The following is a 15,830-nucleotide window of genomic DNA, read 5'->3' on the forward strand; positions in this document are numbered from 1 at the left end:
ATCACCAAATAGAATACAAACAAAATTTGTGTTTCTGTCATTTATGTCTTGTTTTCAATATCTTGTCTTATCCTATTTTCAGAAACAAATGCATTCTAATAGACCAGATATAAAAGCTCAATAATTTTATCTATGAACTACACATAAAAAATCCAAAATTTAACTTCAAGACATTATCAAATGTAAGAATTTCTAAAAATTGTGTTTAGTAATCAAAAGAATTCAAAAGAATCATAAAAGTGTGTTGTTAAAAAAATATTCTAATTAAATATTTATCATTTTAGTTCTAATATTTTATTCTTTATTTTGTAAAATCTCTTCTAATTTCATAAGAGAATTTTCTTAGTTATTTTAAAATATTTCAATTTGGGATTCTATTGACTAAAATAATCGACATGGTGTTTTAGTGTTTTAAAACTTCAATTCAAATTTCTAATTTATAATTCAATAAAAAATCATGATATTTTTGTCCTTTTAAATTAAAGTTTAATTTTAATATACTGATAGTGTAAAATATTTTATATAGTCGATCAATTACATTTTTTCTTTTTAATGACCATTCATACTATTAATATAAAACGTAGTTATTTTGTCTGGCATATCGTTATATAATTGGATACATGTGTAAAGTTATTTTATAGTGACAATATCAAAATAAAATTATTTAAATTTATGCTAAATGACGTTTTAATATCCTAAAACAAACTCTATCTTTATTTTAGTATTCTTAAAAGTTGAATTTTATAATTTCTAATATAATTAAATAACCTTAATTTTAAAAGGTTAATTTTAATGTTTGTAAGATTAATCTTAAATATTATTTTAATTCTTTTAGAAGTAAATAAAAGTTATTTTAGTATTTTAATGTTAAATTTAAATTTATAATTGTTAATACAATAAATCAACCTCAGTTAATTATATAAGGATTATTTAGTATTTTTTAAATTAATGCTTAAAAGATATCTTAGTCCTTTAAGAATAAACTAAAAGATATTTTAGTTTTTTTAAAAATCAATCTTCAAAAATTATTTTGTTCTTTTAAAAATTAATTATAAAAGTATTTTAATCTTTTTAAAAATTAAAATTTAAAATTTTATAGATATATTTTTGAAATGTGTTTGATGTATGTGACATTTTTATATTGCCTGTTTCTTGTATTAATTTTTCAACTAATTATATTCTATTTCATTTAAATCTTATATAAGAAAAACAAAATTTTTACAATTTTAACTTGTATTTACAATTAAATATATTTTAAAAGTGAAAAAGTTAATTATTTTAAATATATTCTTTTATCTTTTTTTTTAGTTTAATAAACTTGCTTTACATGATTATTGGTTTCTGCTTCTAACCCAACTTTATATTTTTTTTTCCACTTTTTTAATAAAATCCAAAATTCATACCCGGAATCCAAGAGCCACTTGCTATATGCCTATATCCGAGCCAAATCAAATAATAGATGCTAATTCAAAGAGTTAGATAAAGAATAGCCAAACCAACCAAAAAACATTCAATACATATATAACGAAATAAGATTAAAAAATAAAAATCTGTAAATCTTTATCTGTACCCTTATAACATATTTGGTTTCTATTTTGGAACCTCAAAAGTCAAAACTATAGTTTGGACAAAGACAACAGAATCAGCATTATTCCATTTGCACAAGATCATTGATGTCAAATCAATGAACTATTAGATTAATGATTCGCCAGTTAAAAAGAGTACCACAATAATGTCAAAAATCAGAAGCAACATCTCCAGCCTAGTTCCCCAGTCCGGTTTGTCTTTAAAGAAAACTGGAGAGGCCATTCCAATTTCCTAAAAGATGTTTACATCTCTGCCATTTTCTGTTTTTCTTTTGGGGAAACAACTCTTGCCTACAAGTAATAGAAAGCCAAAATCTCTTATGACTATCTTAGTTCCTTTACTTCTGGTTCCTTGTAAGACCGAGCCTTGCCAAATTTTTGCAGAAGACGCGAAGTCAAATCAGATAAAACACGCATCAAGTATCTCATGAGTGCATTCAACTGAGCGAAAAGAATTTCCGCTAATAAATCAATTTCTGATTGGTATTGCTCGTAAATAAAAAATGCAGTGAATGCAAATACCAAACCTGCATAACACAATTCAGACTAGGTAAAAATGAAAGCTCTGGAAGCCATCAGAATGTTCTAGAGTTGCAAAAAAGAATCCCATACCTATCCCTACAAATGTTGTCAACTTATGCGAGGACAAGATCAACTTCAGAAAGTAAAGTGGAATTGCAATCTGCATTGGAAGATAGAAAAGTTAAACCCTCCACCAAACCAAAAGATGGAACCAAAGCAGAATACATGCATCCTCAATAAAAGGATAATGCTTGCATAACGTCAACATATAATAACAACAACAACTACTACTACAAAATAAATTGCATTAAATAAGGAAGAATTTAATATCCATTTTTTAAGGAAAAGGTCACAATTTTTACCTTGAAGAACGTCAACCAGTCTTCCCCTTGACGCAGTCTCCTTATAGTTTTATAATTGTTGTTCCACTGATTCACTGTAGTTGTAACTGAACCTTTCATTTCTGAATTAGATATCTTAAAACTAGAGGAGGATATCTTTTTGTTTGAAACCCAAATCTGCCATGAAAGTGTCATAAAGTTAGTGCTGTAGAAAGTTTTCCCTTTCCACAATTCTACCCCAAGACAATTTCAAATTAGTTAAATGTAGAAATATGGCTCAACTCCTATGCTTGGCACTAATTGTGGTTAGACATGACCAGCTTATATCTTTATGCTGAGATACAGACCACATCACTCCACAATACTAATAATCCATGACCAAAAAACAAAAACTTTGTTTGGGTAGAAACTGAGGGAGGACCAACTGATGAACCATCAATCAACAAAGAAACAGACTAATTAAAACAATTCTGATATGCAATGCCAGGTGATTGAAAGCAGCATGAGTAATTTTCTAAGAATCAGACAGGAATATAATAGCCTGAGTCTTTATGAGAATGCACTTACAGGTTTGCTGGTAGAGTACCCCATCCAAAGAGAAGAAATGTGACAAGCATCAAGAATTTGGCAGCAGATGATATAAAAGTGCTTCCAGAGAGGAAAAACCAGTAAAATAACAAAACCATCACAATGAAACATGCGAAGGATGTCTTTTCATTTCTCCACAACAAAACATCAGCCACTGAAACAACAAATGAAAACATTATTTTGGCTTGACAAAATGTTATTGAAGACGATTCAGAATAGTTTACAAATTGCAGGTGTATCAACAAAGATTCAGCTTAACTATGTGGGGCACAACCTGTGATTGTAAGAACTTATCAGAAAATAAACCCATTTGCTCATCAATTTCAGAGTTTGTCATGAAACTGTATTCCAAGTAAGAATAAGTATGGAAATACCAAAAGTAACAATAAAGGAAAAATAAACTACTAATGCAATCTGGAGGATGCTGGGAAGCAAAGGTGGCAAAGTATGCAAGGGAGTGAAGAACAAAGGTTTTCATCCTACCTTTATATTAAAGAGAAACAAACAAACAAAAAGTTTTGGGGTGTGCTGCCAAAATTTTGTTCTCTCACGTTTTTGTTGCACCATAATTTCATAAGATCCTAAAGTCACTTCTCATTCTAAGTTTCGGCCAAGAGCTAAGCATTCCCTTTTAAAAAAATAAAAAAATAAAATGAACTACACAATTTAATAGGCATGATGTTTATTGTTGCAGGTGGTGCACTACAGCACTAGTACTGATGCCAGGGTTAACATAACTGGTATATGTACATGCACTATGCACATCAAACCAAATTTAAACACCCATAGTTGTTAATATCAAGTTGAGAGGAATTATCAAGGACTTTATTTTTTAAAATATTAATAGTTCTCAATTTCATTATTAGATAGGAAAAGCTTTATACAAATCATGTACCATATTATTTTCTAGTGCTAATATGTATGATTTTTATTTAATTTTGAAAGAGTATTTTTCCATTTCATATTCATTCACCATCTCTTTAAGTTATGCATGGATGCAGTTCCAATAGATCAAACTTCTGGGTCATTTTCAACAGTTTTACAGTAGGAAAGAATATAGATTGGTAGGGTCTATTCTATGAAGGAAAATGGAAATTAATTTAGATTGGAGAGGGTCGTACCATAGTTATAACTAGAGATAACACATTTTAAAATAAAATTGACGAGGAGGGCAATTTAAAATTTGCAGAAGTTCAAACCAGTTTGCTTTTTGGAGACAATTGATTGTAATGAATTAATGTTGTGGTATCAGATAGAGAGAGAAGGAAGGAATACTAATGCTAGTCTATGTATGCCATAATGAGTTTAATAGTGAAATTCAGCTAGTCCTGATGATGCATGTTTCACTTCTGTTATATGCATGTAATCACTTCCTCTCTTTCCCCATACTATGTGCTTTTTGACAAAAGTAAGCACTTCTCTTCACTCACATGAGACATTCATGACATGGGAGCTCCATCATACCATAGCATGAACCATATGAGCACCATCAACCAATGCTTGACACTTGGCTCAATGGATTGCTTTCTCTTCAATCTTTATATTTTAAGAGATTTGCAAATTATGACTTCACTATTCTAACATGATGGGCCAGAGGTCAATGCAATGTGCCTCAAACCATTCCATTTAATTCAACAGTTGCTTTGCTTAGGTATATAATAACATTGTAAAATAAGAGAATGCATTATGTTCCAACCTTTTCCACCTCCAAGCAGTTTAGCTGCTTTTGACTGTTCAGTGGAATCACAGCATCCTGAAATAGATAGCTCTCTGGCTAGATGAGAGAACGAATCTATGGTTAATGTGATCCCTTCCTGTGTTATCCAATATCAGGGAATATTAAAGAAAGTAAGAGAAAAATTTTCAATACCATATATGAAAACTTCCAAATAGAACATCATATCTGTTAGAACAATTTTAAACTTTAAAGCAACATAGAAATGAAAAGAAAGTGATTGCTACTGGTTGATCAAGTATACTGTTTACAGCATTCATAACTTGTCAAATACTATCTAAAAAAAAGTGATTGATCAATTATAAGAATACATCTTTAATTAATGTCTTAACAAGATTAACACAAATAAATGATAAAAAAACTGAGATATATGTAAGAAGACCATCTACTTTAATTTTCTTGTTTCTATTGTCTGTGCATGCAGGAAAGAAGTGGCCACTTTTCTTCAGTAAGCCATCATTCCATTGCAACACATTTTGCCTCTTTGAAGGTTGCAGTCATACCGCGACATAATTCATATTAAAAAGGCCAAGAATGAAATTTAAGAGAAAAAAAATATAAAGAAAGGAGATGGTGATATATACCTCAAGGGAGATTATTGGTAAGTATGCAAGTTCTCTCCGAGCGGCGGTGCAGCTGAAAGTTCTGGTGTGTGTTGCTAACTGAAAAAAATGAACTAACAAAGGATAACTGAAGCCTCCGGACCCCAACTTGTCATGCATCCACTTTAAAACTGAGAGAACGAATTGCACCAAATTGACAGGAAGTTTGGTGAGTGGCCTACAATTAATGCAAGTAATTATGTGTCTTGGTTAAAAGCATAAGGGGCCATAAACCACCAAAAAAGAACAACCAGAAATAGTTTCTTCTGCCTCCAGCAGTGAATAAAGCAGCAAGCCAGAGATATAAATATCCCAAAGAATGTCAATAAGACAACAAAGAGATAGGCCAACTTTGTTCAGTGCCTTAATGGAGGAAATATACAAGACCTAGTTTTACAAGACACAGATTACAGATCTAGAGGATATGACATATCCTAGATTGGCAGGAAAGAGCTAATTCAATGGTTTTTGTGATAGCACTTTTCCAAAGATATGAACAGAGGAAATCTTATGTTACAAAGTCATTCCCCCTTCCCAAAACTCCCCCGAGTGAATATTGTTAAACATAAACAGAAAACATCAGAAGGATTCATAACAACCCATATATGATATATCAGAACAGGTTGCTTATTTTACCTTTGATATCCAAGACCTTCCAACAAAGTGAGAGAAATTCCCAGAACTTCATAGGCTCAAAATTAGTAATAAAAAATGCCTGAAGATCAAAAGTAAACACCGTTATACATGAACTGAACATCGAATAACAGTGGATAATTGAATTGTATTATACCTTTCCAGCCACAGAGACTGTTTGAAAGTTTAAGGCTTCTTCTGCACATATATGGGCATGAGCAACATTCTCATAAAAGGTAAAGTCTGACATATTATCGCCAGTCCCTATAATATACTGAAATGAGAAATTGTTACCGAAAGAAAAATGGATAAATAAATGAGAACATGACAGCCTGCATGCCAACTAATATGAATACACTATTTCAATAAAGATAGTACGTACAATATTATGTTTACAAACATATGCATATGAAATGGGTATCAGCTCAAACAGGTCTAAGTCTTAAAACTTCAGTACAAAAGACATGACAGAAATATCAATCACAACCACTGATCCAGTGATTCACTAGGTCAGGTAAGCTTCAGTAAAGACACTAAGTTGAAAGGCATAGTGCAGATTTAGCATGAAGGTCTTTCGTTTTCCCTGGAAATGTTAAAACCCTTGGCTTTTAGAAAAGGAAAAGGATGGGGGTGAAAAAACTTGTTTTCATTTTGCTTTTTGAAAAGACAATATCTCGGTCCTTCTTTTGGAGAAAAATAACCAAACAAACATGAAAAATAGAATACCAAGATGTTCCATGAACGCTAATCTGGTCCATTTGGCACAGACTTGCAAGGAGAAAATATGGAAAAGGGGACATTTGTTAAACTAATTAGCAATTTTCATGTGTTCTGCAAAAGTGACACAGGGTATTCATTTCAAAGTTCACACTCAATAAAATGCCGGAAAAGATATTTTTGTAAAGTTTATCATTACTAGTGAGAAAATTTTGTTCTGCACATTTCAGAATATCTTCTATAAAGTCCAACAAATAACTAAGACAAATTGGTGAAAGAAGTAAAACACCTTTGCAAATCCAAATCTTGCCAAGTCAAGAAAAAATGGCACAAACTCCGTGTCACCAGGTCCAAAAACATTACAAGGACGAAGAGCACATGTCAACAAGCCATCAATGTCATTGGCACTGAGGATCAATGCCTCTGCTTGAGCCTTAAAGTCACTTAACACGTTTTCAATCTGCAATTCACATCCACCTATTATCACTCATTTGTTTGTAAATGGGAAACATCTAACCCTTTTTTCATTAAAAAATAAAGTGAAAAGCTCTCTCAACAAAGCCATACTTTCCATGGATATGGCAATGATTCATCTCCATTATGTATATCATGGAAACCATCAAATACTACATCTGCAGAGCTGTTATAAATCAGGCGTTTCACTTTACATTCTCTGCAAGCACTAATGACATTCTTGGCACCTAAACGAAATATCAAAACAAGTAAACTTCCAGCACAAAAATACAAAAATTGCACCATAATAAGAAATTTACCAATGCCAATAAACAGAAAGATGTACCTTGCACTATAAGAGTATAGCAACTATAGAAGTCATTCGGATTCAAGCCAGCAACATCCATATAAAAGACAACCGAAGCACCTTCGAGAACTGCGGAATTTGCATTTCCATAGCCGTCAGCAATATAATATATCTAAATTAGCTCTGTTATTTTCGTATATATGATTACAACATGTTATCAATATTTACGTTCGAAACATATCATAATCATAAATCTAAGAAATAAGCGTTTGTTTTTCCAGCTACAACTGCATGGCAAACGTATTCAAAATCATGAATTAATTGAAACAGTATACTAATAATAAGAGGAAAAAAAAAACAAATCGATGTAAAGATGAATTACGATCACGTTCCTACATTACTATTCGAATCAACAGAAACATAAAAGAGGAATGATTGAGGCGTCTTGTTTCTATATATACCTTTGGTTACGTTGAGTTTATCCCTAAGTTCGAGGTGAAAGTAAGAGGCGCGAGCAGAAGAGAGAGCATCAGAGAGAAGAGACTCGGAAGCGTGGAGCTGAATTGACTCGGCGGAATCGGCGACTCGGACGATCCAGTTACCGAAATTGAGAAGCTTAAGTACCAGCGATCTACCGAGGAAGCCTCTGCCGCCCAAAACGACGCACGTCTTAGGTTCTGCAAATCGGCGAACCTGTCGTCCACCGCCGCCGCCATCGCCGATAAAATGAAAAACTATGAAGAAATCGTTAACGTCAATGTCGTTTCATGGTTTAATTTGTCGTTCGATTCAATGCGCAACGCATAATGATGGAAACAAAAGAAGAGAAATAAAAAAAAAATATGTGTATATATATTGGAAGAGAGAGAAAGAGAAAGAGAGAGAGAAGAGTTTTGTTGAACGATGGCGTGAGAAGCATATAAGCGGAAGCGTATACCCGTGGTTTCTTCTTCTTCTTGTGGTTTCTTTTCTTTGGCGCGGAAACTGTTGCTCCGCTTTATCTTTCGGAAACAGTACTCTAAACTAGTGTCTGAAATAAAATATCGTCCTTTAATTATTCGTAATTAGATTTTTTTCTATCAAAAAAAATATTTAGTTAATTTAATAATTTTTATATTATAAAAAAATTAATTTTTAATTAAAAATAATATAAAAATTTTGTTATAAACTTAATAGAATTATAAAAAATTAACTAAATAATTAAATTAAAATATTAATTTAGACTTAATATATTAATAAATTATAAATTTATCACTAATTCACTATTCATATAAAAATAATTTTATGAAAATATAATAATTGTGATTAAATAATTTGATATATTTAATTAAATTATATTTTAGTTAAACATGTGAATAATATTTTTATATAAAAATATTTGTGTGTGAATAATTATTTTAATAGATATTAAAGTGACTACTAGTTGTTATTTTTTATTTTCAAGTGAATTGTTTTTTGGATTCTTGTGTAATAATTATCTAAATTATTATCTAAAATGTCGTTCATCTTTAAATTTTGTAAAATTTAAAATAAACGACGTTTTCTTCTGTTTAAATATATCTATTTAATTTTTTTAAAAAATAAAATTCTGTGCTAAATTAATATAATAGAAGAGTGAAACGAAGATGACAAAACAATGATAATAGAAAAAGCAGAGAGAAAAAAAAGCATCTCTTAGACAAGCAATAACGCAGCTGATGAGGAGTTGAGACCTATGAATCTTAATTGTTATTATGCCATTAATCTTATTGATATGATTACAATTTATTTTTTTATTTATTCTAACTTAACATAATAAAGCATCCGTCATTACTATGTGAATTACTACATAAAGCCACACTAATATATCATTGTGAGAGAAAAATTGAACATAGCAATGGTTAGATGAAAATGGGTCTTTTCAAAATGATGATTATAATAATATTCACATCCCGATTAAAGTAAAATTTGTCTAAAGTCACTACTATGATAAATCACTTAATGACTTTTGTTAGTTTGTACTTTGCTTCATTTTCATTTCTGAATAAAGTTGTTGGCCTTCTTTTGCATTTTTATATGGATAATATTTAATTTTGATGTACTTTAGTATAAAATAATTTTATATGTTTATTCAATTACGTAATATTATATCAATAAAAATAATTATTTTTTATATTAATTATATAAATAGTCATCTAAAAAAATAAAAACATTTTATAATGTGAATGGATCAAAATTAAACTTTTACATGATATCAACCATCAACCATAATAATAATGATGCTAACACTAATGGATCAACTACCATTGCATTTAAAGTACATTACATAATAAAGAGATACCTTTGATTTCAACTTAATTATATATAGTAGCTAGCATCATGACGTGAAATAGCCATGTTAATGCAATAGTTAAATTAAGAAAGAGATAGTAGTTATTTTTAGATGATAACACAACCATAATTGAGGTTTTAAATTTTAATACTCTGTTTCCGTTAGTTTATAGTAAAATTAGCCAAATTAACCGTTTTTCCTCTAATGAATTAATTCTATGTATATATTATATTATCTTCTAATTTATAACTTGATATGATTTTCCAGATAATAAATACTCAAATATTTTACTGTTGTCATAATATATTATTATTATTAGATGTCCATATAATTCTTTTTTCAAAGTGTCTACAAGTTATTTTTTAAATATTTTATAATTTTGATAAATGCAACCAATACTAATTAGGCATAAATTACTATGTGTTGCCACCTTAGCTTGCAAATTTGTACGAGTAATGTCAAATGAAACATATTCGAATATTGTATGGTTACTCACATGGTGTCAATTATTAGATTATATTTAAGTAAAATTCCCACTTAATTTAACTATTGATATCATATAATAAGTCCTCAGTAGGCCTAAATATTTGCTGAAAAAATCTAAAAAAATTTTACTAATAATAAGTAGAACTTTTTAATTAATGCTTTAAAGACACAGTAACGGGCATGCATATCCAACACCTAATTAGGAGTGGTTATCCAACTATTCTCATCAATAATAATGCCTCCAAATATGAGATAAAATGGGGCAGGTGCATAAATAATAATATTAAATATTTTCTGTTAACAGAATAGAAGATTATATATAGCACATAGTAAAGTAAGTGTGTCTTATATTCTTGGAAGATGTTGATGGTGGCATTTGTCAATTGTCATTTTCTTTGAAGAGATGAAAGCAAAGGTGGTATGGTGAGGGGGATAGAGATGTCCAACCAAATATATATATATATATTATATATATATATATATATATATATATATATATATTTTAAATAAGAAAAAAAATTGGTTAGGTGAATCAATCCATCAACTTTAAAAGGTGTGAAGCTAGTTCCACCATAACATGAGTAAGGCATATAGTGCTACTAGTCCTAAAGTTTCATAATATGATTATAATACTCCACATCAATTTGTCTTCCTCTAAAGTTACTCAAGTCACTTCTTAAATTGAAAGGACAAGGAAAATTGAATGATGGCATTATGGCCAACGGTCAATATATTGTAACAATGCTTAATTAAGTAAATAATTCAGCTAACATGTACTTTAAAAATATATGATAAAGTTATTAATTAAATTTTTTTTTTATGAAAAAGATACAAAATATAAATTTTCAATATATTTATTCTGTATTTATTAAAATAAATTATTTAAAAGAACTAATTTGCCCAAGATCTGAACTCCATTTCAAGGTCTACCGCTGGCCAATGGATTGCTGCATGCAATGCGGGCAGAATTCAAACCCCGACATTTGCTTAAACGAACGAGTAAGTTGACCACTCGACCAACCTAAATTGGTTAGTAAAAATTTAGTTGAATACATAGATAATGGTAATTGTTTCACCATTGATCAATTCATTTCAAGACACATGCATTTGAATTCAAATTTTGATTGGTTAAATTATACATTTAATATTTTAAAAATTATATTAAAAATATAAAATCTTAAACTTTTAGTGAAAACTTTTCTTTTGTTTTAAAGAACACATTTTAACCAAATTCATCAAAATACTATATATCTCTAGCCCTGACATTTATTGTTTTTTTTTCTCCCCCTTGTATTTACTACCATTAATTAGTTTATGTGGTAGCTAAAGAAACAAGAATGGCCCGCATTTACTAATGTGACAAATGGTCTATAATTAAAAACTAGAAAAGTCAAAGACTAGTATTTAAGTATTTAACAAAATGATCAAATCAATCTGGTGAACTAGTATATCGGCAAACCAACTTGAGCTGGTCGAATGGTCAGCTCATTCATCTATTTAAGCAAGTGTCAGAGATTGAAATTCCGCCTTGTGTATGCAGCAACTTATTGGAATGAAAAGTATAATCGGATTAAAAATGGCAATTTTTCTATTATAAAATAGGTCATTTTCACTCTATTGAAACACACAATGCATCATAACATTATATCTTGAAAAAAAAAACTATCAACTCAGCATATAAAAGAAATTATAAAAAGAAAGGCATAAAACATTTTCTTCATATGATCTAATGTACAAATATGTATTCATGTCACAATAACACTATGGATCAAATCATCAAAACGGAGTTTTTCTTAAGCCAGCAAGCATATGCTAACATGAGGAGAGTGATGACTAATGAGATTCTTCCATTCATGATCATTTTGTGACACCAAACCTTAATCTAGTTTACAAAGATAACTCTCAATTTAACCCAAAAAGAGAATTATATAATGCAAAATTATATTGAGAAGATAGCATCAAGTAAACAATATTCCCTGATGGATGCATCACCTCTAATCTATACAGCATAAGTATCCTTAGCATTTTAAAATTTATAGATAAGATATATATATAAAAAAATTTTCTAAAAATTATCCTTCGCTTGCCGGATAATTCGCAGCGCTTCTGCATCATCTGCCGTGACTGCAATATTTAACTTCCGCCGGATTTTGGTGCCTAAACGTGCGAAGGAATGGATTGCAAGCCTTTTCTACCTTCAATGTAGTTGGAATCTGCCAGTAACATTATCAATTTTGTCAAAGCAAAATACAAAGATCCAAAGTATACTAATAATGAACAATAGCGACAGATTCGCGAAAAGAATGCACTTCGAAACTCTGAATTACCGTCGGCAACCTTTATTCCTAAGGGGGCTACATGTGCAGCATACAATTGAAGTTCCTCGTTTTCGGGTTCTATAGACAATGCAAACTCAGAATTACTCTGCAAAATTTACAAAGAACCAATGTCAAGGACTCAAGGTTTCACCACACTTAAGCTTAGAAAAGTAGCAGGGAAGATTTAAGATGAAAGCAGGAGAAACTAACCAGTGTGTGCTCAGGCCAAGTATATATTTGTATTATCTGGCAAAACATGATCTTTTAAGAGAAGATAACATCTGTAAACATGGATAAAATTATGGAATTGTCGAGCAAAAATCAGTAAAAAAAAGGCACCATACTTTAAACATGCAATTGTATATTTGTATTCCCAAGTGCAGATATTGAAGAATACAAGCTTTGAAATGAACTATGGATCAATTGTTCTCGTGTTTCCAAATCGTATACTCCGCAAAAGGATAAAGCAAGATATACAACAAAACACGAAATATATATTGTGAAATGCAATGACTTGTAACAGAAGAAAGAAATCCAAATCCTAAACAAAAAGGATAGAAACTAAATATAACTCAAATTCAACCTGTTCAGCGGTTCCTTCGAAGAGCTTGCCACATGATAGGCTGAACAAGGTGTCTCCTGTGAAAATCGCCTCCGGATCCAGGGAAGTAGAAACTTATGTGACCTGCTTATAATAACCAGTCAAGCTAAACTATTAAAAACTAATGTGAATCGAGGTGCAATTAAGAGTTCATTCAATACAAGAGCAAAGAAATAACAATTTAGATTTCATGGAGTCAAAATTTTCAAATTAGATGACGTGGGAAACTGGTCGATATAAAATCATATTAAATAGACAAGTAGACTGAAGAAGACTAGAATAGCCAAACAAGAAAACATTGAGCTGATTTTTTTTTTCTTTTATCAATCGATCTTAGAAAAATAAAGTAAATAACAATACAAATCAGTTATGAATATAACCTTGGGTGTGACCAGGTGTAGCCATTATAAGGACCTCAATGGCCTGCAAACATCCATGTATCTCCATCACTCAAAGAGATATCGATCCCGGGAATTTTGTCATTGTCTACTTCCGAACCAATTACCTGCAATGCAACAGGAGAAGACTTAGAAATAGTCGAAGTAACCTCACTTGAACTCTGCCATTACATATAGGGGGTTCCTTGTTCAGAAGGCCATATATTTTAGGTATATCAGTGGCAATGAAGTTTGAACAAATCGATACTAAATCTATCACCAACAACATGCCTCGGTGTCCCTTGTTCAGAAGGCTACGACGATTTAAACATTTTGCAAAAAGTGCTTCTAGAAACGTTTATTGAAAATATAATAAACTTCAGCAGAAGAAAAGTATCATACCTTTGCCCCATACCTTTCTTTCAACTCTGTATTTCCACCATGTGATCATGATGGTAGTGAGTGTTCAGTATATACGTCAAATTTCGATCTTTCTTGCTCAAAACATCTATGATAGGTGCCGCTTCAGAAGGATCAACGACACCAACTGTCCCAGTGTCTGTATCATGTAAAAGGTATGCATAATTGTCCCCAAGGCAAGGCACCTGAAAAATTAAAGGAAAAAATAAGATAAGACAGGTTAATTTTCGAGCATGTTGCCTCGAAACATCTTACTAGATTATGTGACTAAATAATACTAATCCAATTGCATCATGAACCTGAAAAAGTAATAAGAGATATCTCACCAATTCAATCTGCAATGAGGAGGAAATGTTCACTACACTGCAAAACTGGTCTACTCTCATGACCGACTCGCTCCGCGCAGTGTTTTCAATGGTAAAGAAAAGAGTCTCATAACTCCGTATAGAAGACTCTTTCGAATGCAAAGTTGTCTCACATCCAGGCCACACGCAGAAGCCATTTCTATCCTAAACCACATAATAGTAACACAATAACAAAACTATTACAAATAATTATCAATAATCATCTCTTCGGCCAAAATAAAAGTTAAATTGGAATTAGAACAGGGAAACCTGATAGAGATTAGCTTTTTTCTTATAACATAGAGACATAAGGTTAGAATTACAAGAACTAATAATCCACCAACAATGACAATAAATGCAAAAGGGTAAGCCATTATATATAAACAAACCGATTAAAAGTAATGATATAACATCCTAAACACTAAATTAAGTAAAATATTGTTACAATCAATGAAACTAGCAATGTCAGTATGAATAATACTGATGCCACAGTTAGATAAGAATTTAAGAAGCTGCATGGCAAAAAGGCCTTAAAGATTAGAACCCAATCACCTTAAAAGCTAAACTACAAAAGGAAATCCAAACACTTCCAAAGTTATAACCCTTGTAAGAGGCTATAATACAATCAAATAATGAAGTAGATCATCATCAAACTCTCAAACAGAGGGTGCAGTAAGTCCCTCATAAAGTAAAGGGAAAAAATCCCAATTTTTTTTTTCTTAAAAAAAACTTCTTCACATAATATTATCTTTTCATGAATTTACCTTCATGGATGTAAAACAATTCCAATCTAAGACCAAAAAAAAAAAAACTTCATAACTCATCAAATGTGGTACCACAAAAATAACAAAAGGAGAGACCAAAAAAATTTTTCCCCTTCTAGTGACAAACAAAAAGGAAAACTGTTTAGTGTTCATATTCTCTGTTTCCATACAATTCAGCCAACCAGAGTTTTTCTTCCAAAAAATTGAAACTTTAGTCATAAATTTCCAAGTTTGTGAAATGAAGAGATAGAAAGAAAAAAAAAAAAAAAGAAGGGAAGAGAATTGACAAACCTCAGAGGAAGAAGGGAAGGTGGGCATTGCAGAAGAAGGCTTGGAGAGCATCTCACTGCATCTTGAAATTGTGATTTGGAATTGAATCGGAATTGAAATGAAATAAATGAACGAAAAGAGAGAGAGAGAGAGAGATGAGAGAGGAGAGAGAGAAAGCAGTTATGTTTGTAATGTTGGCACACTCTTTTAGTTTACTGTTGAAAAGGAAATTGCTTTTTCTTCCTACCACCCTTTGTCCTCCACCATCTTCATTTAAACCCCTCTTTTTTTTTCTGATGAATAAACACCTAAATTTAATTCTAAATTTTTTTATATTGTAAACTTTGATCCCAATAAATTTATTTAATAGTTCCTTTTTTTATTATTTTACAACCGTCTAATTTATTTAGAATGTGTTTGTAAAAATTAATTTTACAACATAAAACTATTAAAAT

General features: G+C 30.8%; 2 pseudogenes; both read right to left on the minus strand.

Annotated features, from left to right (window-relative positions):
- Positions 1-1,648: 1,648 nt before the first annotated feature.
- On the minus strand, positions 1,649-11,774 carry LOC114927280 (3beta-hydroxysteroid-dehydrogenase/decarboxylase-like; annotated as a pseudogene).
- Positions 11,775-11,968: 194 nt separating this feature from the next.
- On the minus strand, positions 11,969-15,453 carry LOC112788887 (probable hydroxyacylglutathione hydrolase 2, chloroplastic; annotated as a pseudogene).
- Positions 15,454-15,830: the final 377 nt, after the last annotated feature.

This window comes from Arachis hypogaea, unplaced genomic scaffold (assembly GCF_003086295.3).
Source record: "Arachis hypogaea cultivar Tifrunner unplaced genomic scaffold, arahy.Tifrunner.gnm2.J5K5 arahy.Tifrunner.gnm2.scaffold_110, whole genome shotgun sequence".
Lineage (NCBI taxonomy): Eukaryota > Viridiplantae > Streptophyta > Magnoliopsida > Fabales > Fabaceae > Arachis > Arachis hypogaea.